The 27588-nt window shown below is 46.1% G+C and overlaps 1 protein-coding gene across 1 annotated transcript in view; it reads right to left on the bottom strand.

Annotated features, from left to right (window-relative positions):
- Positions 1 to 27588, bottom strand: part of Cradd (CASP2 and RIPK1 domain containing adaptor with death domain) — a 124624-nt gene that overhangs the window by 24927 nt on the left and 72109 nt on the right. The window lies entirely within an intron of this gene.

Here is a 27588-nt window from a genome sequence, read left to right as displayed (position 1 = left end):
CTCGTGTGATGGCGAGGCTGCCCAGAAGTCAGGCCACCTCTCACGTTGCTTTTTGGGTCTCACTGCATTTGGGGGTGCTCTGCCGCAGTGCTCCCGCTCTGTATCCGCTCTCATCTTCTGTTCGGTTCCCCAGAGGCTGGGAGGGGTCCTCCCCGCCAGATGCCTGGGAACACTGTTCTGCTGTCAGCGGGAGGCTCCTGGTCCCTGCCCTGCATACACTCCCTTCTAACAGCTTTCTCCACACTCCTCACTGCTAATCTTCTTCCTCACCTCCCACCCACAAACACGTCGACACAAAGTTGGCCTAATAAGAGAGCCTACCCAAATTCAAAAAATGGTGGCCTCCGGCAACCTTTCGTGTGGAATCAGGAGGGACGGCGGACTGAAGGGAGGCTAACATTTTGTTCCGGGTTCCCTTTGTCATGGCACATCTAAATACTCAAATTTCTAATACTAATCTAACCAGCTGGCCGGCCCTAGCATTTCAAGCTATAAAAATGACCCGATTTGAGGCAGGATGCTTGGAAACGAACACATCACTGAGAACACACGAGAAAAACTAGCAATACTGGGCTGGAGAGAGAGTGGTTGGTAAAATGCTTGCTTTGTAATGATGACGGTCTGAGTTTAAGCGAAAGGTGAACATTTTTAAAGAATGACACCCAAGGTTGTCCTCTGGTTTCTAACACGCACGCGCGCGCGCGCATGCACATGCATACCACGCACACGCATACCACGCACACACACACAGTGATATTTTGTGTATGCTCTAACAAATAAAGCTTGCCTGAGAATCAGAGGGCAGAGCCATCCACTAGTCAGCCATAGAGGCCAGGCAGTGGTGGCGCACGCCTTTAATCCAGCACTTGGGAGGTGGAGACAGGAAGTGATATGGCTGGGTGGACAGAGGAGTATAAGGCGGGAGGAGACAGGAGCTTGAGGTCCTTTCACAGAGAGAGATAAGAACTCTCTGGTGGCTGGCTGCTCTGCTTCTCTGATCGTTCAGCATTTACCCCATTATCTAGCTCTGGGTTTTTATTAAGACCAATTAGGATTCGTGCTACAGACACACACACACACACACATACACCACACATACACCACACATACACCACACACATCACACACACACCACACACACACATGCACACACACACACCACACACAACACACACCACACACACATACACCACACACATCACACACACACACATACACCACACACATCACACACACACACACACACACATACACACACATACACCACACACATCACACACACACACACACACACACACACACACACACGCATACACCACACACATCACACACACACACACACACACACACACACACACACACACACACACACACACACACCCTTGTGGTGAAGGAGGGAGAGAGAAAGCAGCTGTGTCAAGGTAACTGTGATGGGGGGGGGGGGGGAGGCAACAGAAACAAACACAGAATTAAAAAGACTTGTCTTTGGGGGTGAAGCTCTGGAGCTGACGCTTGAGGCCCAGAGGCACCGGGGAGCGAGCGGTAGGCAAGCTGGAGATGCCAAGCCTCCTGGCACCAGCCCCACGCTGTGCATCTGCTTCCTGCAGCAGAGTCTGCAGCCGTTCAGATGTCACTGCAGAAGCTGAAAGACAGCGATGGCACAGTTCCCTCTCAGAGCCTCAGCCTTTGCTGCCCACCCCCCACCCCCCAGGATTCCAGGGTTCCTGACAAGGACACAGGAAAGTGCTCCGATCCCCCAAACAAGTTCAATTCCAGTCACAGTGGATGCCCCTTACATAACTCCACTTGAACTCTGTGTAGTTTGGGGGAGCGAACTCTACTGCTCACTCTTCCCCCAATACTGTTTGCTTCAGAATGGGAAAGTCCAGTCGGTTCCACAGAGGATTTGCCTTGTCCCTTAGCGGAGTGTGTGTCCTCGGCGGGAACACTTTGCTCAGGCCAAGAAATTGGATCCCGTTTAAATGACAGTAGTTGTGGGAAAACAATATGTCTCCAGCCAGGACTGAAGCCCGGCTTGCTCTTCCTGGCTGGCAGGGCCCCAACACGGGCTCAGCAGGCGGCAGCTGAGAAACCTCTTCAGGACACCAGCCTACGACAACCAATTCCGCTGCCCTTGCTTGCCCTCCACAGCCTCACCCCTCAATCTGGGTTTTGTCTGGGAGTAATATCCTCTGGCCCCAGGCCGTCCCTCTCCTGGGATGCAACTAGAGAAAAGGAAGTTTCTAGCCTTGCCCGGTCTGTTCCCAGATTTCCCCCAAATACCTTCTCTGCCTCGCCTGGGACGCTCTAAGCTCACTTGTCTCCCTCTACGGCTCAGCTCCACACCTTCCTCAGGCCAATGATTCCTTAAGATCCACAGAAGCCAGACCAAGACCATCTCACCGTGGAAGCCTCTCGCTGACACTTGGACCATCGAGGGTCCCTCATCTGTCACACAGTTCAGGAACCAGAGAACCCAACTCACAATAGTAACAGAGGCCAGACAAAAGACAGACAGTGAGCAGGCATTGGAGTTTCCAGGAGGCATGTACAAGGTGGATGAGTGTGCATGTACATGCACAGGTGTGTAAGGAAGGTATTTAGCAGGTCAAGGCGCCTGCCACCCAGCCTGATGACCTGAGTTCAATGCCTGGGACCCACATGGTGTTGAGAGAGAGCCAACTCCTACAGCTTGTCCTCTGACCTACACACATGCACGAATACACACAAAAACAGTGGGTATAGCAGAGAAGAAAGAGGAGGTTTCTCTCCTGACTTTGTCTGACTGCTTACAATTCCACGTTTCTGGAGTGAGCCAAGAGACTGCCAAGAGAGAAGGTAGAGAATGTAATGCTCAGTTCTAAGAGCACCGTAAATTCAAAGTCTATTTATTGTGTGCTCTTGACAACTTCCACATTGCTGCTCTGGATTCAAGGTTTTGTTGGACGGGGTCACTTTGGAAGGTTTCTTAGCATCTCAGGGGGACGGAGACTCTGGCAAGAAGAGTTCCAGTCATAAATAGGTTGCTTTTCATTTAACGATATAATCCTCTCCCTCCATTAGGCGCTGGCGAAGGTTTCTAGGCACCATTTTAATGCTTTGTAACCCTTGAATGATTTAGCATTTCATTCAAACTTATATTACCTGCCTTTCCTTCCCACATTAATTTGAGCCACACCAAAAAAACGAAACAAGCAAACGAACAAACAGCATTCACAAAAGCTCTCTGAAACAAAAGAGGAGAAACTTCACACAGGACAAATGCGGACACTGTATTGGAACACTGCTTGACTCAAGTGAGCATTTTACATAACAATACAGGGCCTGGTTAAAATCAGCTCAAGATGCAGTCCATCACAACCGCCTGGTGACTAACCAAGTCCAGACCCAGACTCCACACCGACTACGAATCATGGTGTGCCTAAATCAGAACTCCTGCACAAGCCAGTTTCCTTCCCTTGGTTTTGGCAATGAATTATCATTAACTTGGTCTAAGATAGGGAGCAAGAGAAGGAATACTACACCCTTTTGTACTCATCTGTTGTTGTAAAGGGTAGCTAGTTCCCACTTGGTAGCAGCCCTGTATTTTTGAAATGCAAATAGAACCATGCTCAAACAACAATGGAATAAGAATAAAGTAAAACAAAAACAAACAAAAAACCCGACCATTCATTGGCACGCACTGTGTGCTAGGTGGGAAGTTGGGTCTATTGGATGCTTATCCTATTTCATCTTTTAGACAACTGACCGACTTCTTTCGATCCACAGACTATATAAAGGTTTTGTGCTGCACCGTGTAGGTTGTGGCACAGAAAGTGCTATGTGTCTACTACAGCGTCACACAGAACAGCTTCCCTGCTCCAAGTATCTGATGCTTCACCGAGGCATCCTTTATCTCCGCGCCCCCCCCCCCCCCACTCCTCCCTCAACACTGGGCAACCATCAGCCTTTTGCCTATTCCTATTGTTTTGCCTTTTCTAGAATGTCACTGCACAGTTCTGGATAGGAGGCATCCTGTCAGAAGGTCCACGTGTTGAGGGCCTGCCTTTCCATGTAACAGAATTCACAAAGAGGGAGTTAGGGGGAGTAATTGGATTCTCTGAGCTCTAACTTCATGGGTGTGTGCGCTGATAGATTCATGACTGAATAGCACCCCTGGGAGGTGATGGGCCTATTGTGTGGAAAGGAGTGCCTGAATGAAGGATGTGGCATGTGCTGTGCCCCTTCCCGGCTGCCGCAAGGTAAGCAACCTCCACCTCAAATTCCCACAGCCACAATGCTTCGGCCTTGCCTCAGACGCAAAGCAATGGAGACAACCAACCATGGGTTGACTCCTCTGAAACTGGAGTCAAAGAATCCGCTTCCCCAACCTTTCACCCTGTTCCCTCAGAGCAACCGTGATGAGGTTGGGGGTCCCAGTGGGGAGACCTTTCAGACTGGCCTATTGTACCGATCAACATGCAGTCATTGTCTTCTGTGTCTTTTCATCATCTGTAGGCTCATTTCTTTTGTTGTTCAGTAACAGTTCACCACACAGATGCACAGGAGCTTATTACAGTTACTGAAGTGTCCTGGCTGCTTCCAAGCTACTGGAAACATTCTTATATCGGTGTTTGTATGGGCTTCAGTTTTTAGCATTTGGGTGAACAGCTGGGAACACGACTGCTAGGTCACGTGGAAGGAAGCTGCCCAACTCCCTAGGTGGCTCACCTGCCACTTCCTTTTGCTGAACCTTCTGGTAGTCCTCAGTGTGTGTATTTTATCCTTGCTTCTCGGATGAAAACAAAAAAAACCCAAAAAACAAAAACCTGAGCATCTAAGGTGTCAAGTAAGTAGCTTCAAGTTACACAGCAATGTGAAGACTAATGTGGGGATCCAAATTCGGGGTGCCTTTGCTTTAGGGCTGGTGAGTTTTCAGCTTTACTGTCCTGCCCCCCAAAGGCACCTTAGTGCTCAGCCAAGAAGGTTCCCAATGGTGCACATACATGAAGCCAACCTGTGCTGCTCAGATTAACGTTCTGTCCTTAATCAATACAAGCAGTAAGGAAATGTCCTGCTTTGCATCCGTTTACTTCCCCCTCCCCAAACCAGAAAGTTACTCTTCCTCTCCGCCTTGGCTACAACCCCAGGGTGGGGTTTGCAAGGCACTGTGGGTCTGGAAGGTGACAGGCATTAGAGGCAGCCACATCTCAATATAACTCTAGCTACGGGCAGCTTGCTGTCAAATAAATTTTTGCCTAATCACTCCATAAGTCACATTTATGATGCATGTAGGCCCTTAAATATGGATGGAGCTATATCCTGACAAACACCTCTCAAATGAAGCTGCCATGACTAAGAAAGGCATTGAATGCTCCTAACATACCGAACACGCTAGCTGGGCAACAGGCTAGATGTAGAGGGTCAGCCGTTTCCTTTCATGATGGTGGCCTGCAGCTTGCTGCTGCTGCCCAACACTGCACGAGACCATTTAAACAATATCACTAGCCCGGGGGGTGGGGGAGGAACGAAGTTCGAATGCAAATAGTTTCTACTAAACGTGTATTGCTTTTGCACCATCAGAAAGTCCAGAAATCTTAAGTGGAACCAGGATTGCCTCTCTAAGAAAGTCTCAGGAACAGGCTTAGGAATCCAGGGTTTCTTTAGAACAATATCAGCAGCTGCAGTTCTAGGATGGGAGGCTAAAGAAGAGGGCCATTCCCATCTCCAGAATCAGTGACAGAGGAGCCCTTGTGACACTGGGCTAGAGGCATAGCTCAGTGCCTGGATTCTAGTCCCAGTACCGATACCAAGAAAAAAGAAAAAAGGAGACCAACGATTTGAACCTATATAGGACTTAGTCACTTAGAAATATCTCCAGCTTGAGACAAGGTAGTTCAGCATTGCACCTTTGAGGCGTGGTCTCAGATTGTCCTTATTCTGAACCCAAGACAGCTGTCCCTTGGCTAACAGATCATCACAACATCCTTGTCCAGGAGTTAGACAAGGAAACGCAGGCAGCCATCGGACTGGGTGAGGATGGCCAGTCTAGGCCCAGCTCTGACACTTACATCCTATGACCATGGGCATAATGTGGACTCTACCATCTGAAGGCAGAGAGAAAATTCACCCTGCCATGATACATGTTTCAGCTATAATGTGTTCGTCAAAGGTCCCACTGCAATTCTGCATCCATAAAGTGCAGCGTGTGCATAGCCCATCCCCACCCTCTCTTCTCATGGTACTTCCATCACAGGAGTCACACCAGCTTCCAAACAAGCACAGAGCATCCTACTTCAAGGAGTATAGTTTGCTGTGGCTTAGAGAGGCGGGTTAAGAAGCTTGAGGAAAGGAGCAACGTTAAGTCTCATGGCAAAAGCGTGTGGTTAATTTAGGAAGCATGCTTTGTGTAGCAATTTGGACTCCTAGAAGCAAAGACCATTGCTGATAGTCATGCCACTGCTTTAAGGGGGGTATACAACTCTCCAGCTGGTGGCTGACGAGGGTACACGACAGTATGTCTTTGGCTGCCATACGAAGATGTGGTCTTCACCCTCATGACTCTCACATAATTATAGTCAAGCTGTTTTTTTTTTTTTAAATCATTGCTGTTAATTGTTGGATTTCAGATAGAATCCCATTGTGTAGCCCTAGCCAGCCAAGAACTTACTATGCAGCCCAGGCTGGCCTCAAACTTGTGGTAATCCCCCTCCATCAGCTCCTGAGTGTGGGGTGTAAACTACCATACTGGGCTTTCTTTAAGTTCTGAGATTGAACCTAGGGTCTTTTGAATACTAGGCAAGTGCCCTAATACTGCGCTGTGCCCCCAGCCCCAATGTTTTTATTGCTCCATAGAGAGTGGATGGGCATGTTGGTTTGGCAATGTGTACCATCCTTCCTCTTTTCAATATGGGTGAAATTAACTGAACACAGCCCTTCATTGAAAATTAAACACACGGGCATTGGACCTCTGCTAACTCAGCCCATTTTCTTATTCATCCCTTCCTCTCAACTTGTCTCCATCCTGATGGAAATGTAGTCACTTCTTTATTTTCATTCTTGATAGACAATGCAGACTACAAAAATTCCCAGGTCCTATCCCTCTTCTATCCATAAGACTGAACTGTCTAGGGAAAGTGTCCTATGCATATGGAAGAGTAATAGACAATTTACAGTGCATTTCAATTCTCCATATTTTATACAGCACACCTGTATATGAAGTCACGATGACCAGCTCATGCATCTGAACTTGGAGGTCACTAAGGGCAAAAAACCAGTATGGCCCTCAAGCACTGCCAGCCTCTTTCCTGACTCAGGAGCTGCCAATGACTAGATCTCCAGCCGGGCCTCGGCTCCTTCGTAGATGATTCTGCCACCCCCGTCCTCCTGAGAGACTGGTTGTGTTCACCACGTGGCTCTTTGGAGTCTGGACTGCTATGGACTGCTTGTACCACTGGATCCTGGGTCTTAACTTACAATGATGCTCCAGCTTCTCTGAAGGAAGAGTGGAGGTCTTAGATTTTATACTTATCCCATTTTGCCACAAAGCAAAGAGCTTCACTATATAATTTTTTTTATCTTTATCAATGACTAATCATAATATTTTAAGAAGGAAAAAAGCATCAAAAGGGTCATAGTAGAACTTGAAGTTGAAAAATCCAATGTTATTGATTCTAACACTTCAGAGAAACATTAGTTTCTAACATTCTAAAGACTGGGGAAACAGTTGACACCCTAGAGGTATCAACCACTAACTTCTTGAACTACACCAAACTTAATGTGTGCCTGGCCCCTGTGGAGTTCAGAAGAGGGCACCAGATCCCCTGGAACTGGAGCTAGGGGTGGTTATGAGCCACCATAGGACTAAAATCCAGTACCATTTTTAAATACAAGAGAATATAAAAGGATTCCTTTTCCTTATAATCCTTGTCCCTAATCTTTAACATAAAACCTACTCCACTGAGGCCTTTCCATCTCACTGGATGTGGTTCTCTTTCCAACTGCTCAGACCTAACCCACACCCGGTCTCCTCTCTTTCCCCAGCATCCCACCCCAGTCTGACAGGCCCTGGTACCTCTACCCTCATAGTCCAAGCAGAACCCCGTCACTTCTCAGCACCTCCACTCACCTCACACCTGGGTCCCAAAGGGCTCTCTCTTTCACTCATGTCCCCGGACAGCTGCTCTCCACAGAGCAGCTGAGTGATCCCATTAAAAACCCAAGCTACCCCGTGTCACCCCTTGCCTCAAAACCATTCAGTAGCTCCCCCAACACACACTCACTTTATTTAGAGAGCAAATACAAAATCCTCTCAATGGCCTGTGAGGCCCAGGAGACCTGACCTTCAGTGATGGTTTTGGCTTCTTGTCCAAACACTGGCCACATTCTTGTTCTTTATACACGTGTCAGCCATGTCCCTCCAACTGAGGGCCTCGGTGCTAGCTTGCTTTCACAGTTTTAGCACGCAGCTAACTCCTCCAAGTCTCTGCTCAGAGGGTATCTGCTCAACAATACCCGAAATCACACTCTCTGCTCTACAGTCTTCTCGCTCTTTTTATAAGACTTTATTCCTCTGCACACATTATACAACTGTTTCATAATTATAGTGCCATCATCACCACACATACACACCCTTTGAGCACTAGTACCCTCTAACGATTAGGTAGTCATGTCCCCAAGCAAAGATCCTTCTCTGCTTTCCCAGAGTCAGTCAAAGTACCCAAACAGAGCCTAGCACACAGTGAGCACACAACAGACACCTGGGTCTGACGGACGCACTTAGTGTGGCTTTCGGGCTCAGCTTAAATGCTACTTCCTCTAAGAAGCTGTGCCTGACCTGCGGGATCTCGGGTACATCACTCAGGGGGTCCTCACCACAGCATCTGTCTCTACCCTGGGTTAGCTCACACGCACAGAGGTGCTCTAGTACTTAGAACGGTGCCTTGCACATAGCACATGGACAACGCATGTCTCAGGTCACAAGCTGGAGGTTGCTTCCCTGTTTCAGAATCCAGCATCTTGAGGAATTGGGGTGTGGCAGGGAGGGGGGGGATTGGAGGGTCAGCAGCACAGAAGCCATGATTGCTCTGACTTGGCTTCTGTGGAATAAGCTCCTATACCACTTCTGCTGCAGGTAAGCACTTCACCAAATTCGCCAAACACTTGACCTGCGACATCTAAGTGGAGTGTCCCTATTGCGTCCCTAGGTCTGCCTCGGCCACCCTTCTGTGCTCCTCCTTTTAGGGTATTTATTGGGTGCTACAGTGATTCAGTTGTTTAACCGTGTCCCCTAAGGGTCCATATAGTAAAGGTCTGGTCCCCAGGATGACAGCATTGAATGGTGTTATGGTCCTGTAGGAGGCGGAGTGTAGTGGGAGGTTCTTGTATTAGTGTGCATGTGTGGGTATGAGAGGAGGGAGGGAAGGAAGGAGAGAGAGAAAGACAGAGAGAGAGAGAGAGAGAGAGAGAGAGAGAGAGAGAGAGAGAGAGAGAGCACTTACAAAGTTTTCAGGACAGAGTCCTTACAAAAGGCAGAAGCCACCCAGTGCCTCCGCTCCTCTGGTTTGAGGTGTAATGTCTTGGCTCTAGTACGCACACCTATCACGGCTATTCACCTTGTGCCATGAACAGCAGTGGGGGTTGGGGAGCAACTTCACTGAATACACTATGCCATTAGAATTTGAACCTCCAAACCTGTGAAGTCAACTTTTTAAGATTTAATTTTTTGCCGGGCGGTGGCACACGCCTTTAATCCCAGCACTTGGGAGGCAGAGCCAGACGGATCTCTGTGAGGTTCTGGCCAGCCTGGTCTACAGAGTGAGATCCAGGACAGGCACCAAAACTACACGGAGAAACCCTGTCTCAAAAAAAAAAAAAAAAAAGATTTAATTTTTTTTTATGTTATTTATGTGTATATGTGCAGGGAACTGAATGTTGTCTGGGACAGACAACTCTTAACTGCTCAGCCATCAAACCAAAACATTTTCCTTTTGTAATGTATTTGCCTTGTGTATTTCATTATAGTAGCACAATGCTGATTAATACATCATGTCTGTGACCAATCACAGCCGTCTTCAGATGGACTTCCCAAAGAGTCAGGAACAGAAGGGTCAGCCTCTGTGTCCCCATCCGGGTATGCACTCCTTTCCAAAACTGGCCGAGGATCTCAGGCAAGAACACTCTCTCATTCTACAAAAGGAAAGTCCTACCTCCATATCTCAAACCTTACTACGGTGTGATTGATGACTTACATGACTCAAAACATTGGTTTGGGGAAGTCACAGGTCCGTCTGTCTGTTTTAACCCTTCCTGCAAAAAAAAAGCTCAAGAGAGAGCAGACCCGAACTAGGAAGATATGGATCATAAAAAAAAATGTCATGTGATGAATTCTAAGGCAACCGCAATACTTTCTGGGGCCATCATTTTTTTGGGGGGGTGGGGACAGGGATGACTTGTATAAATACTACATGTAAGTTTTTATGGATTTATCTTAGATTTAACATGATATTGAGTAAGGGTATCAAAACCTGTTTTAAGGCCGGGCATAGTGGCACACGCCTTTAATCCTAGCACTTGGAAGGCAGAGGCAGGAGGATCTCTGTGAGTTTGAGGCCAGCCTGGGCTACAGACTGAGTTCCAGGAAAGGCATAAAGCTACACAGAGAAACCCTGTCTTGAAAAAACAAAACAAAACAAACAAACAAACAAAAACAAACAAAAAACCCACTTGTTTTAAGAAATCATGTCATGGAAGATTTACTCCATATATAATTTCCCCCTATTTCAATTTATAAAATGTGTCATGTTTTCTCTTACTGTTTAAGATATCAAATTTAAAGGGCCAGGAAGTACATATTTTCAAGCATTCTTTCAGAGGCAGCTAGCACAGACATTTGGGATAAACATTAAGCTCCGGAGGGCAGAGTAGAGAGAAACAACTCTCTCGGCGGGCAGCAGACACTTGGGACACAGATGGCCACATGGAGATTTGCTGTTTGTCTCTACAAAGGTAAGCTACACCTGTCTGCTGGGAACTGACACGTTCAGCCTCTGGGGGGGAAAACCACGTGTCCTAGGAAACTTCTTAACCTAGTTTGCTCATGATCAACGGTTGCCATGGCCAACATCAGAGGATGCCACAAGCCACTTATCCATCCTTCTCTCCCTCAGCAGGGCTTGTTGAGTCATAGCATCCCTCTGGGGACCTGCTGTGGTTTGCCCAGCTGAATGTAGCTGGGAGATCTGTGACATAGTGCTGTAGGCCACAGTGTTGTGATAATTCATGCTCCCTCTTTCCCTCTGATGCATATATCACCACCGAGGCATTTACTACACAGTTTCATGGCCAGGAAGCAGGCTAGGGCCTCGGGGGTACAAAATATGAACAGTAAACAATGGGACATAGTTTCTCTTTCCAGATCCATGTCACAAATTCAGATTTCTAGTGTCCTTGCTAATACAGATTTCTCCAGAGAATCAATGAAGGTTTTTTTTAAACATTAGCTAGCTTTTGCATTGCTTCTATTTACTTATTTATTTTTGTATAAAACCCTATCTTTCTTTTTGCTGATTGACTCAGTGAAGTGGGTGGGAGAAATGGGCAGTTCAGCAGACAGGCTCTGAGAAGTCTAAAAATTAGAGAAGAAAAACGATTATGAAGTAAAGTAAACCCCAATATATCAGGAAGAATTTTATCACATATATTTAAACAGATGACTTAGAAATATTTCTTTGCACCCAACCAATATAAGGCTGATCTCTGGGAAGGAATACACACACACACACACACACACACACACACACACACACACACACACACTTGATCTTCCCCACTGTATTATAACTATACCACGGGAATTGCTGTTAATCACTTTAAGAATCACTACAAAGACACCCGGCTCTCCACTCATAAATCACTTACTGAACTCATCAGCGTCCCCAGAAGCTCTAAGGCGTTCTGTGAACCCTTGGGTTGCTTTAGACTCCCTCACCGCCATTAATTCTCACCACCTGCATACAGCACACATAGAGCTCATCCTCTCGGCTTTCTGAGACGCTAAGGGCCAGGGAGGCTAATGCAGGATCCAACACTGTCCACGGGCAAGCTAGCGGAGACCTGAATGTAGGGGCCTCGCATTCAGCTTTGGTTCCTAACTGTTGGCTCTCCCATTCTTCCTTTGCCCCGACCAGGCCAGGCGGTTTTATTTACCAACTGTTTTGCTTGGTGTGAATGAGAAGGATGACTCTCTAATTGGGAGACGAAGCAGCTAGCCACATTTCAGCAGTACAGGACGAGTGTGATTTAGAAGGAAACAAAATCTCAATTGTGTTGCTTGCCCAGGGGCCTGACCACAGTGTTAGGAGCGAGTCCTGATGAGCATGCCATCCATGCGTGAGGCAGACACCCCCGGCTGAACTGCATTGTTCTCCTGAGACATGGGGATTCTTCGGTTCCTCTGCAACCCACATGGGCTGGCATGTGAGCGCTTGCCAGAGCACTGAGGTGGAAACTAGACAGTTCCCTCAGATATGCTTGGTCACGTGACCCCAGACATTTGGGGTCATTACAGTAGGACTCAATGTTGTGTCTACTTTCACAGATACACTTAAAAAACTGTTTTAGTGCTTTATGTGTGGATAGTGTACCATTTTCTACTGCTGCCATAACAAACAATCACAAATGACCTTCAAGGATACTATTTTCTTATTTTACAGTCCTGTGGGTCAAAACGTGAGTCTCAGTGAGTTGAACCCCAGGCATCAACAGACTGTGTTCCTTTTATGGTCAGGGGAGGGTCCCTTGGCCTGTTCTTTTCCAGCCTCTGCAGACTGCCTGTGTGTCCCTTGGTTCACGGCCCTTTCCACGCCAGAGATACTGACTCCTGAATTCTCCTATCACATCTCCATGACCTACGGCCTTTCTCTCCCCCTTTCCAGTATTTTTTGTGATGTGTTCGAGTACATCTACATAACCTGGGACAATCTTCCATACCAAAGCAAGACCCTTAACTATATCTGCACGCTATGTTGACAGATTCAAAGGTTCTGCGGGCTGAGGAGCAAACATCTTTAAGACAAGGCATGTTCTGCCTACTACAGATGTGTTTGGTTGTTTCTACTTCAGCTGGAAGTAATCTGGGGCTTCTGCTTCTCAGAATGCCAGAGGAGACAGATCTCCTGGGGTAACTATTTATTGGCAAGATGGGGCACTTGGAGTTTTTTTGGATGGTTTTTAGATCCTTAGCTAAGAGTAAGTGTGAAATGACTCACAAAAGAGAACCATATTTGCTAAGGCGGCCCGGCTATAGAACACATCTCTTTTCTTACTCATGACCAGTTCTATGCAGGTAGGCAGGTTGGAACACAGACAGGGCCTCGGCCACGTAACCAGGTACTGGGCTGACGGAGACTGCCAACTTTCCAAGTGGTCGTGAGGGCTGTTGCCTCCAATTCAGCCAGTCCCGAGGAACATGGAACAAGAAAGAGAAAACAGGAGGGAGGTTTCCATGGGTCAGACCTGGAGTTTATTCCTCTATTCCTATCCCACCGAGTCAACCTCGATTTCTCCTAACTGCGGTGAAGGCTGGGCACTGTAGTCTGTACGTGAGGAAGAAGAGAAGACAAAGTGATCTTGTTTGTATACATGTGTGCCAGGAGGGCATTGTCATCCACTCTAGTCTCTTCTCAGAACTTAGTATTCCTGTCAACGTCTACAAGTGGGTAATCGTAACAATTACCATCGAAGGAGCCGAAGAATGGCATTTTATCTGTAAAATAAAACCAGTACTTGGGGCTAACAGATATAACTTCAAAACCACAGTTTTTCTCTTCCTTTGTCTCAAGTGCAGCCCCTGTGGAGAGTTCCAGACTTGCTATCTCCATGCCTCCCCAGGAGCCTCTCAAACAGAAAAAAGGCTGACTGTCAAAAGCAGCTGGAGCTCCCACAGAGAAGGCCCTGGTACGCAACAAAAGCCACCTCTGAACAGGCCTGCCACACCCTCACCCTGTCCTGAAGTGCCTGCTCCTGCCAGAAGGAGGCAGTCTGGGAACTAAAGGGACGTAGGGAAGGATGTGTGTCAGGGATAAGGCACCCCATCATCGTTTGGCAAATCTCAGAGAAACAAAACTTCCCCTTGAGAAAAGGCCTGAGTCATGCTGTCTCTCATCTCAGGACACTAGGAGACCAAGGGGAGCGCTTAGAGGCCCTATGAGGATACATTTCCCACAATACAGTCAAACACCCTTGCACCTCATGATTATTGCACCTCGTTACAAAGCTTGTCTTTTCCAGACAGGGAGGGGAACGTCCATGGCCAGGTAAACCATGAGACAAACAGCTTAGGAGCCCGACTTAACTGCTTCCTAGCTGCCTTGTCCTTAACAGCTGCCGCTCTGCTCAGCTTTCACACTGAGGTGGTGGTGCCTGCTTACTTGAGATCCCACTCAAGAGTGCCATGATTTAACATAGAACCTCACAACTACATCTCACGATAATCTAAGAGTTGAAAGGAGAAAGGCCTTCAGAGATGAAGGCCAGCTAATAAATGTGGAATTGCATTCTGGGAACTAGTAGAACTCAACAGTGACCATTGACACTGAGCCGGGGTGGGGGGGTAGGGGGGTTTGGGGGGTTGACAGGAACTTTATCACGGGGGATATAGCCAACCATCTCCGAGACTTCTGGTCAATCCTGTAAGCACTGTGCATGGGGCTGCTGACGACATGTTCATGGAAAGTACACAATACCATACAATATGCTTTGGCCTGAAATACCTAACTAGAATCTAAGCGAGCCTCTCGAGCTAACCATGAGCTCACAGGAAATACGAGCAACAGAAGAGCATGCCAAATGCCACCACAAAGATAAACCCTCCAAACCCAGAGCCAGCAGAGCTATACACTTAAGAATTTACGGGGCTGGAGAGATGGCTCAGCAGTTAGGAGCGTTGGCTGCTCTTCTAGAGGACTTGGGTTCAAAATCTCAGTTTCCACAGGGCAGCTCATAACCATCTCCAGTTCCAGGGGAATCCATGGCACCCGGCATACATGTGGTGCACAAACTTACATGCAGACAAAACACCCATACACATGAAAGAAATAATAACAAAAATTGAAAAGTAAAGAATGAATGTGCTGGGTAATTTTGTATGTCAACTTGACAGGGTGTGAGGAATACCAGGTGGCTGCAACATTATTTTTGGGTATGTCTATGAAGGTGTTTTGGAAGAGAGTACCACCCATCTCAGAAGACAGTAAAGATCACCCTTACTAATGTGGGTGAGACACACCCAGTGTGAAAGGGCCTGAACAGAATGAAAACGTGAGAGAAGGCAGCTCCCCTGTCCTGTTGGTGAGCTGACACACCCATCCTTCCTAGCCCTCAGGCATTGACTGGCATGCCTCTTGGACTCTGACTAGGACTTACATTTTCTCCCCTTCCCTCCCCTCCCCTGAATTACCCAGACCAGGCGACACAGCCTCCACAATCAACTATACCAGCTGGCTAAATATGTGTTTGTGTGTGTGTGTGTGTGTGTGTGTGTGTGTGTGTGTGTGTGTGTGTATCTATCTATCAATCATCTGTCATCTATCATCCATCTATTCATCTATCATCTATCAATCCACCATCTATGTATCAATCTATCAATCATATATCTATCCATCTACCTATCTATTATCTATCTGTCATCTATCTATCTATCTATCTATCTATCTATCTATCTATCTATCCACCCATCATTTATCTACCTATTATCTGTCATCTATCATCTATCTACCTATTATCTATCCATCCATCATCTATCATATATCAACACATCATCCATCTACCTATCTATCAATCTATCATCTATCAATCCATCATCTATCTATGTATCAATCAATGATGATAATCTCTATCTACCTACCTATCTATCTATCTATTTATCTATCTATCATCTATCCATCCATCCATGTATCGATCTGTCTATTTATTGTCTATTTATCTCTGGTTCTGTTTCTCTGCCAAACTCTAATGTAGTGTATCCCCGAATAAACAAGCTTTGTTTGGTTTGTGTTTGAGAAGGAACCCTCGAGCTTGTGAGGCTTCCATCTCGGCCTCTTGAGGCGTGTGCCTCCATGCCTGGTTTAGTAAACTTCCCCATATCTAATGGAAAAATCTTCAGTGTGGTGATGCACATCCAGATTTTCAGCAGTCAGGAGGTAGAAATTGGAGGATCTTGAAATTTAGGCCAGCCTGGGCTAGATAGTTTAAGAACAGTCTGGTCTCAAAATAACAAGGGGAAGGGACGTGGCCCAGTGGCCGAGCACTTGCCTAGCATGTGGAAGGCCCTGGATTTGGGGGAAAGTTATCATTGTGTGCTTGTTAACAAGTTTTCTACTATGAAGTGTTATAAACTGGCACATTCAAAGACGGCCAGCTATGTGCTGGTAAAAGTAAATAAGCCGTGGCTTGCTTCAGCACAGATGTTTTGTTTTATTGTCTTTTTTTTGTTTGTAGAGTAGGCTGGCCTTGAGTTGAATGTGGAGTGGAAGAATGACCTTGAACCTCTGATTGTCCTGCCTCTACCTCCTAAGTCCTGGGATAACCAGAGTAGAAAACAAAGCTGATTCATGCAATGCTGGGGCTCTGGCCTCACCCTAAAGGCTCCTACCGAGAGGGAACTGCATCCTGATGGTCTTTCTGTTCACACACTTGCCTGCTGGTACATCTGACCTAAATGTGTTCTTTTGTCTCAGATTTTAATATGGCCCCAGCTATACACTGTTATAATGTTCTTTTTGCAATTTAAACATTTTTAAGAGGATTAATAGCACATCAACACAGCAAGTACTCATAAAACATAAGATGAGTAGCTAAATTATCCACTTCAGTGGTTCCAAATTCTACTTTCAAACGTTTTTGAATTTATTTGGTGTGAGTGTGTGTGTGCAGGGGGTGTGCATGCCTCGATACGTGTGGAAGATGGGGTACTTTGGGAGTTAGTTCTTTCCTTCCATCTTTGTGTGGGTCCCGGGGTCAAACTGAGACAGTCTGACGCACACAGCAAGTGCCTTGACCACTGAACCATCTCACTAGCCCCAAAGTGCAGATCTTAAAATGGCACACGCTATGTGTGTATATTCACAGGGTCCGTGTGAATTGATATGTCAAGAATCACCAAGATATAGGCCAGAAGTTAGCTCGGACACACACTGCCCTTGAGATGTAGGAAAAGATGGCTAAAGCTCCACTGACTCCTGAGTTTCCATAAATCCACAGCCTTCTCAACATCGGGTAGGGTTACATGGTCAGGACCTCCTTCCACTCCAGGGCTCCTGACCATGCTGACCCCAGAGTTGTTATGGCCAGAGCCTGGGTCTTGGAATCACTAACAAGCTAGGCTTGGCCAATGTGGTAGTTTGAATGTAATTAGCCCTCATAATCTCATAGGGAGTGGCACTATTAGGAGGTGTGGCTTTTTTTGGAGTGGGTGTGGCCTTGTTAGAGGAAGTGTGTCACTGTGGGGGCAGGCTTTGCGGTTTCCTAGGCTCAGGATACCAACTAGTGTCTCAGTCAACTTCCTGTTGCCTGAAAGATATAAACTTGGACTCTCGGCTACTCCAGCACATCTCCCTGCACACCACCATGCTCCCCACCATGATGATAATCGACTGAACCTCTGAAACTGTAAGTGAGCCACCCCAATAAGATGTTTTCTTCATAAGAGTTGCTGTGGTCATGGTGTCTCTTCACATCAATAGAAACCCTAACTAAGACAGACGGCATCCTTGAAGTTACAATTAAGAGAGAAGTCATAGTACCAACAGAGTGAGGAGGTTTACTCAGTGTGGCTACATTTGGTGGAACAGATGAAGAGATGCAGTGACTCCACCCCTGCCCCCCAACCCCCACCCCCGCCATCTTTGGGTCCTCATATTTGAATAAAGAGCAAGAAGTATGCATAACTAAGTAGCAGTCAGTGGTCAAGGAGTGGTCACATCCACCACTGACTCCCGGGCTGTCCTACAAGATGGTCTTAAAAACCATCAGAACTGCACAGAATCACTTCCTGGCTGCCACCAAGAACTCAGCCTTTTCCTCATCCAGCAAGAGATTCCCAAGGAATTCCTAATTCCTTTGGGTCATTTGTCCCAATGGTCTGAGAGCTGAAGGGAGGGCACAAACGTTTCTTCTTGAATCTTTCTGTTCCTGCCAGGATGGTTACAACATGCGTATCATCTGTACCAATCATGTACTACATCAATCATGTTGCTAACACACAGATTTTTAAATTTACCCCACCCAGAAGTTTCTCCATGTCAGCAGGTACCAGCACAGGACACTTCAGAGAAAGGCTTGGAGACCACAGTCTAGAGCTGTGTCATGGCTCTTCCTGTTTAGGCATGGTATGTCCCGCCTCCTCCCTGGCCTTTCATTATAGCACAAGTCCCCCTCACTCTCTCAACAACCAATAAATGTTTCCCCTTGACTCATACAGAGTAACTCTGCCAAGGCCCAGGCCTTTGGGGCCTCATCATCTTCCCTCATTAAGATGTTTTTTTCTACAATCATTTCCTTTAAGTCTGATGCCAGATGTTCCGACAGCAGCATTTCCATCCACCCTGACAACCGATGCTCGTATCTAAGTGGAGGGGCTCACCCCGGTGGAAGCGGCCGAGGCGGGTAGCACACAGGGAGATATCAGGTGGTCTCAGGCTTGAGTGGGAGCACCAGGAAGCACGGCCAAGTGTAGAAAAGAGACTCGAGAGGAGCAAGACTTTTAACAGAGCAGAGGCCAAAGGAAGCACAAAAATGAAAACCGTGACCGTGAAAGCGATCCTCTCACCCCAGGCCTTAGGAAATGGGGACTTGCAATAAAAATGTAAAAAGATGACCTTGACAAGGAAAGTGCTCTCCCATATACCTGTCTTTACTGATCTCAGTGCACACGGCTCTAAGAACGGAATTCTGTCTATACCCTGCAAAAGGATACTACCTGCTAACGAAGCCGGTCACGGTGATGGAAAAACTAAATTCCTCATGGCTCGGTTTTCTATAAAAGTTTCCAAGATGTAGTTCTTTGGGGACAAAAATTCTAGGGGGAAAAAAAAATCTACCCCCCAATCTATCAAGTGCACTAGCAGAGTTGTGATCACACCCACTGGACACAATCATCAAGTGCACTAGCAGAGCTGTGGTCACACCCACTGGACACAATCATCAAGTGCACTAGCAGAGTTGTGATCACACCCACTGGACACAATCATCAAGTGCACTAGCAGAGCTGTGGTCACACCCACTGGACACAATCATCAAGTACACTAGCAGAGCTGTGGTCACACCCACTGGACACAACCCATCAAGTACACTAGCAGAGCTGTGGTCACACCCACTGGACACAATCATCAAGTGCACTAGCAGAGCTATGCTCACACCCACTGAACACAACCAATCAAGTGCACTAGCAGAGCTGTGATCACACCCACTGGACACAATCATCAAGTGCACTAGCAGAGCTGTGGTCACACCCACTGGACACAACCCATCAAGTACACTAGCAGAGCTGTGGTCACACCCACTGGACACAATCATCAAGTGCACTAGCAGAGCTACACTCACACCCACTGAACACAACCAATCAAGTGCACTAGCAGAGCTGTGATCACACCCACTGGACACAATCATCAAGTGTACTAGCAGAGCTGTGGTCACACCCACTGAACACAACCAATCAAGTGCACTAGCAGAGCTATGATCACACCCACTGGACACAATCATCAAGTGCACTAGCAGAGCTGTGGTCACACCCACTGGACACAATCATCAAGTGCACTAGCAGAGCTGTGATCACACCCACTGAACACAATCATCAAGTGCACTAGCAGAGCTGTGGTCACACCCACTGGACACAACCCATCAAGTACACTAGCAGAACTGTGGTCACACCCACTGGACACAATCATCAAGTGCACTAGCAGAGCTGTGGTCACACCCACGGAATAAGGAGATCACAGTTGGTTCTTCCACCACATCCCTCATCTACATGAAAATTCTTGAAGCAGGATCTGTCTGGGGAGGTGGCCACGAGTCTCATCTGTTAGGAACTTCCCAACTGAGACAGTACTGAGACATCGCACACCCACTTTATCCGGTGGTCACATTTAAATCCTTGCCCTGACTGCGGCTATTCCATAGAAAGCTGCTCTATTATCACATTCAAGTCCACATTTGAGTGTAGCTTTTGGTTTTATATGCAAGCTTGGGAAACGGGTTTTCTAGGAACTGATCACACTGGAAATGTATGAGCTGGGTGGGTTTTCTAGGAACTGATCACACTGGAAATGTATGAGCTGGGTTTTTGTTTTTTGTTGTTGTTTTTGTTAGTTTGTTTGTTTTGAGACAAGGTTTCTCTGTGTAGCCCTGGTTGTCCTGGAACTCACTTTGTAGACCAGACTGGCCTCGAACTCAGAGATTCACCTGCCTCTGTCTCCTGAGTGTTGGGATTAAAGGCATGGGCCACTTCACCTGACCAGAGCTGGGTTTTATTTTGTTTTTTTTATAGGAAAAGAAACACAGAAAGGAAGGTAAAGGAAGGAGCAGAGTGACCACTAAGTATAGGCAGGGGAAGGTGAAAAGAAAAGTCTGTCTTAGCACAAGGAACAAGTGGAGTCGCCGTGTCCTGTGCTGAGGGTTGAACATTGAGTTTAAATGCTACCGGACAAGACGCACGCTAGCGGTCATGGGGATGCTACCTTCAAAGAAGCTGAATGAGACGCCTCTGGTTGGCATCCAGGATGAAAGGTGACCGCGGAAGAAGACAGAAACAAGCAACAACCAAACACCGAACTACAGTGTTCCTTCAATCTATTTAAAACGCCAAGCAAGCCTTCACACTATAGACAGTCAAATATGCAAATGAGTGTGGGTTTCAGGAAGAGAACATTAGGCTGGGGTCATGGTGCACAGATGCCTTTAGGTGCAAATTCATTCACTGGTTCATGCATGGAATAAATATCCATCTCCTGAGTATTCTATGCATTATTATTATTCCTCACCATCCATGTGTGTGCTGAGCAGACTATAGTTGAGAAGTCTCTCCTGTTCTTGACCCTCCACTTTGCCTTCTGAGATGGGCTCTCAGATAGCCCTAGCTGGCCTTGAACTCCTGATCCTTCGGTCTCCACCTCCCAAGGTGGAGATCACGTGACGCCAGGCCTGACCCTGCTCGTTTCGAGTGTGCACATGTGAGTTGGAACTGATGTTGGGCGTCTTCTTCAGTCTCTCTCCACGGTACTCTTGGAGACAGGCTCTCTCTCTGAAGCTTACAGATTCAGCTGGACTGGCTGACCATCAGGTCCCAGGGGCCCTCCTCTCTCACCCAGCACGACTAGGTTTATAGGTATGCACTGTGTGGGCTTTTCAAATGTGGAGTTCTGGGGGGTGGGTTCAGTTCTGAGTGTTTGCTGGGAAATACTTCTTTCACAGAGACATCCATTTTCTTGGCCTCTTTACTTATTCTTGATTTTTGGCCACAGATGACTTACTTTCTTTAGCAACAATGTAGCTTATTTGGGATTATCTGGCTAAATCTTCAGTAGAGGGGATGCAAATTTAAGTCATTTAATTAATTGTGTTAATTAATTTGTATCGTTAACTTGTCACTTGTTAATTCACAATAACCTATGATATAATCGTGAGAACAAAGATTTGAGAGAGGAACTCTTCCCATCTAGAAAATCCTACCTGTTGTTAACTCGTTCTATGGACTGGGAAAAACGTGTTAATTTTGGTTTAGCTATACAAATCTCAGTCCTGCTGAGACAGTCTAGTAGTTCGGAACAGAAACTGGACCTAGGTAACCGGGTTCAGGTCAAAGCTTTGCCACGTCACACCTATGCATCTTCGGGAAGTGATTAATGTTTTCATTTCTTAGTTCCTTCGTCTGTAATTGAGGATAATGACAGCATCCGCTTCAGTTACTTAAATGAACAATAACCAGATCTGTATCTCCCGTAATTGAAGTTCTATCCTTTCTTATAGGAAATATTGCTGCTGTATCCACTATAACAACAATCGCTCCAACTGTGGCAGTTCATAATGACCTTGGAAATCCCTGGTGTGTAACTTTAAACTCCCTTAAGTGGCAGATTTAATAATATCAGCGGTGGACACCTTTCTGCTACAACCCATTTCACTCACCACGTGCTCAAACTATGCATTGCGAGCCCTGGCTGGACTTCGCAGCTGTAAACTATTCAGTGCAGAAAGGAATGAGACAGAAATCTTCCCCGTAGAGTGGTCCAGCCGAGGCAAGGACACGCAGAAGAGGGAGGAGTCTCCAACATCTTCTCCCCTTCTCTCTGCAAGTTTCTCTGACCTCCTGGCCCCATGATTTCTAAGTCCCAGGTACCCGAATTCTGGATTTTATCCTGAGTCTTTCCCTGTAAAACCAGGCTACCCCTCCAGAAGTCCGTTCTTCCAATACAAACTATTCTCTAAGCCTTTCCAGAGATGTGCAAAGCGAAAAATGCTTTGAAAAATTATGGCAACTTAGTACGTGGTTGTGCAACATCTTAGGATTCTCAGAAGTATTTCTAATCTTAAAATACATTTCTTATCAGAATCTCAAACTATTATAAATTAATGCAGAGAAACAAAGAAAGGTGAAAAAATTCAACCGGTCTTCGTCACCACAGACTTTTCTGGAAGTTAGCCTTGAGACAGAAAAACCTATCAGCATTACTTTCTTTTCTCTTTCTATTTTGAAATAACATAATATTCATTTTATTATTAACAGAAAATAACTATATAATTATAAGGAAATATACACTCTGATCAATGTATCCATTGAATCAAGGTAATTAACATATCACCTCACATTCTTATGTTTTGGTAATGTGGACATTTGACATCTACTCTCAGCAATTTTTAAATAGACGTTACCTTGTTAAGTACAATCACCATGCTGTGTCCTCTTGTCTATCTGAAATTCTGCACCCTTTGACCAGTGTCTTCCCAACCTAGCCCTGTTCCTGGTCCCCAGTAACCACCACTCTACTCCAGCTTCTGTGATTTCTATTCCACACATTAGTGGGATTGTGAGGCAGGACCTCTCTGTGCCTGGCTTTCATCTCCTAACAGTGTTATCAGGTTCACCCATGGTGTTGCAAATGGCAGGACTTCCTAGTTACAGTGTGTACACACACATTCTTTATCCATTCATCCGTAACAGACACTAAGTCGATTCCATCTCTTTGGCTATCCTGACTAACAGACACTAAAGTTGATTCCATCTCTTTGGCTATACTGACTAATGCTGTGGATGCAGACATCTCTCCAACACTCTGATTTCATTTTCCAATAGTAGATCACACAGTTTTAGTTTTTGGAGAATTTCCATATTGGTTTCCACAATGGAAATAATTCTATATTATATAAATGGCCATTTATACAATATAGAATTTTATAAGTCTCTCTCTGAAGTTCCTATGGTAGCTGGGATCCCCATGTTTGAACAAAGACTGAGGAGGAGGAGGAATGCTGTGATTAGCTATGTGTGGGACTAGGAAGGGTGTATGCATGGATGTACATAGAATGTGTCCAGGGCTTTTTATTTGAGGAGATACTAATAATAATTACCTCTTTATTTTACCATCTTCATGTAAAGTATTATTCTTATCATAAGAAATTAACTTCCAGCCAAACTTTGGAATCTCAGAGTCAATTTCTATAGTCAGAGAAAAGTTAAAGATTACGACTAAGTCTGACAAACCACACTGATTTTTCAAATTTTTATACTCTTGACTTTTCTAGTGAAAATATCTCTTGCCTAAGGGATAGTCTGTGAACTAAACCACAGATTTCAATTTCTGGATCACTATGAAAAGAATTGGGGGGGGGGTGAATCCCTCACTATTCACCAAGAAACAGGGACTCAAAGTCATAAAATTGTAGGATGAAATAGAAATTCAAGGTGAGTGAAAGTCAACACCAGTGAGCAGGCAGGCCATTGTGGAATCATCTTTTTGTACACTGTGAAGAGGGGTCACTCAGATTGGTTTAATAAAAAGCTGAACAGCCAATAGCTAGACAGGATTTTGAGGCACCAAGGACGCTGAGAAGAAGAGCAGAATCCTGAGGAGACTCCAGGGACACAGCGAGCAGCTTGGGCTGTAAAGGTAATTGAGCCATGTTTAAAAAAATACATTAAAAGATGTGGGTTAATTTAAGTTATAAGAACTATCTAGAAACAAGCCTAAGCTATCGGCTGAGCTTTTATAATTAATATAAGTCTCCGTGTCATTATTGGGGAGCCGGGGGTCCCAATGAGAAGATCCAACTACAGGCCATGCTTGGTCCAGCTGTGCTTCAAGCTTACCTCTTCAGTTCTTGGAGATAGGGACAAAGGAGCAGCGCTCAGTACGGTTATTGGGAGGGACTCTGCACTGTGCCCAACCACAGAAGCTCTATCTGAGCTGGAGCCACACAATGTTCCTCAAATGGGCTACAATTCTGAAGCCTCAAGACAGCATCCAGGACATCCTCCCCACCACAACTCCAGCTGCTTAGGATTTCTCAAAAACTCCATTACAGGACAGATCCACTGAGCCAAGGGAGAGGCTTGGACTTAACCTACAGAGGCAGTTCAGGCTCATGACAGTCCTTCTAAACATGTCTGACTACTTTTATGTACTGTGAGATCTCCAATTAGCCCCATACTAGGGATTTGTGGAAAATTTTAAAAACCACAAAACAACGTGGACTGTGTTTGCTCTGTCTTTCTAGAACACTATTCTCTATAAACATCTCTTTTCCAAATGTTCTTCCTGTTTCAAATGCTAAAGGTATAGCTTTTAACCAAATTTATTGAGGCATCGGACACAGTAAACTGCCCACATTTAACATGAGCAATCTAACACAACACCACTTTCCAACTGCGAGCCTGCGAGGACGCTAAGGAAATCCTCGTAGATTATCTGACCAACTCCGAGCTGATCTCCCTCTCCCATCCCTCCTCCCACCACCCCACCATCACCCCAGGAACTGCTGGTCTGCTTTAGATTCTTTTAAGTTTTTTTGTTTTGTTTTAAATAAAATGTGTACTTGGTAATTTAATTTTAAACTTGTTCCTTAGTCATTTTCTGTAATTTCCCAACCGATCAGTTGCCCTTACTGTTTCAAATTATCGACAAGGAACCTCCCCCACGTGTCTTCCAATTCTTTGACACTAGCTTAGGGCCGACTAAGTCGAGGCTGCGTGCCCAGTGAGTTTGGGAAAAGCGGTGGCCCTGCCTTCTCTCGGCACCCGCCTCCTGATTTCTTGCTGACTCTAGCGAGAAACCACCGACTGCGAAAGCAAATGGCTGCGCCAGGCATTGCTTAGCTTCAGCTTGAGGCGAACACTGAGCCTCGTGGAAAAACACGGAGGCAGCTCTGGGAAAGGAGACTGTTCACTGACACAGGTACCGAACAACAGGAAAGGTGGGGACTAAAAAGGGAATGACCACCGTGGTCTCTGACATCCAAAGAAGCCACGTAAGGACAGACTACGTTAAGGCAGGAGGAGGCTACGGGAAGGAGGCCTTCATCATCATGAGGCCCACGACAAGGTCCAGTTTCCACAGTTCCCCAAATGCTCTCAAACGTCCTGACTCAGCGGACTCCCTACACCACGATGCTATGAGTAAAAAAATGACATTTGTCCCCCTTGTGTCTTACGGTTCCTATTGCTGTGGTGAAACACCATGACCAAAGCAACTTGGGGAGGAAAGGGTTGACATCAGCTTGTATCTCTCAGGTCACTCTCCATCACTCAGGGAAGTCAGGGCAGGAACCTGGAGGCAGGAGCTGAAGCAGAGACCATGGAGGAGCGCTGCTGACTGGCTTGGTCAGCCTGTTTTTTGTTTTTTTACAATCCAGGACCACCAGGGGTGTCACACACACCCCCCCCCCCAGTGAGCTGGGCCTTTCCACATCGACCATTAATCAAGAAAATACCCCCACAGACTTTCCCACGGGCCAATCTGACAGAAGCATTTTCTTTTTGTTTGTTTGTTTTTGTTTTTCAAGACACAGTTCTTTGGTGTAACCTTGGCCATCCTGGAACTCACTCTGTAGCCCAGGCTGGCCTCGAACTCACAGAGATCCGCCTGCCTCTTCCTCCCAAGTGCTGGGTTTAATGACATGCACCACCACTGCCCAGCTGAAGCATTTTTCTTAATGGGGTTCTTCTCCCCAGATAACTTTGGCTTTCACTGAGCTGACAAAAAAATGAGGGTACCTTGGAAGGGGAGAGCATTGTTTCCAATAGGTCAAGTGACTGCAGTGTGAGCGCTGGGACCAGAAAGGAGTGCAGCTCTGAGCTCTAGCACACCTGTTGGGGAACCAATTAGCTGAGGGAGATGGAAATCATCGAGTGACTTGTGGACCATTCGTAACTCGGTGTGGCTCACATTCACCACCTGCCAGAGTAAACGTGGATTTTATTTTTATTTTTTTTTGATGTTAGAGAAAAATTAGGCTGAGTCATCGTCAATTACTACAGAAGTAGCAAGGCCTATTCCAGTTACATAAGCTTGTAAAAAATGTATCCTCTTTACTCCTAAAAATACTAAGCTTCTCAGATATACATTTTAGAACTCCTCACAGATCAGAGAAAGGCACCCACAATAATTTGCCAATTGAAAATAACTTTTAGAGGTATCTGGGCATATATATTTTCAAATATAGTTCTCATCTTTCTAAGACAAAATAAAAGCAAAATACTGTGTTGTGCTCCTTCTAATGTCTCTCTATGTGACTGAATCTAGAAACTACAGTTGTCAAAGTATCATACTTTTGAGGAACACATGTAACACTGAGTTGTGCCTGGAGGAGGCTGGGATTTCAAAGGAAATACCCACTGTGCTTTTCTAGTGAATTGGTAAAGAACAGACATACCTTTATTGAGTAAAGGCAGATTTTAGTTTGGTATTTAGAGCTAAATGGCATTTCTTTGCCATCTGTTTACATTTCATGTCTGATCTTTTTCCCTCATATCTTCAATAAATCTCTCTTCTGATGGCCTTTAACTGTCTTGTGAGGTAGCCAGGCCACGTGGCTTCCACCCTGGGCAGGGAGTCGGCCTGCACTCAGTGTTCTGACACCAGCTCTGAAGACTTGCCACGTTCGCACCCTCAGCCCTCCATCCCTGTATTCGCCTCCAGATAGCTGTGACAGGGAAGGACCGGGGATCCGGCACAGAACAAAGGTGGTGGAGGACCAAATCAGCACCGGGTGCATTTCTACGTGCCTGTCACCTTCTGTGGACACTGAGACCGCACAGTGGGTAGAAAGCAAATACTCTGGGATTAGCTGGAGTGCGCCTAGAACCCAGCTCCGTCTCTTTCCAACCCTGGGCAAGTCACTGAACAGCTCAGCTATGCAATGGGATGCCCAGGAGGGCTGCACGGGAGTATGTATTATTTATAAGGCTTAGCACTGCATCTGGAGTACTGTAAGGCTCAATGCATATTAGTGATATTTAGTCTTCTATTTTTACATGCCCACTCGTCCCTGAATGTGAATAAAAATTTCTCATTCATCTTGACTATATTTAGTGCCTTGATTTCTGAAGGACGCAGCAATGTT

This window comes from Peromyscus eremicus, chromosome 18, assembly GCF_949786415.1.
Source record: "Peromyscus eremicus chromosome 18, PerEre_H2_v1, whole genome shotgun sequence".
NCBI classification, from domain to species: domain Eukaryota; kingdom Metazoa; phylum Chordata; class Mammalia; order Rodentia; family Cricetidae; genus Peromyscus; species Peromyscus eremicus.
The sequence above is the reverse complement of the archived record's forward strand: the minus strand, read 5'-3'. Positions and strand labels throughout refer to the sequence as shown.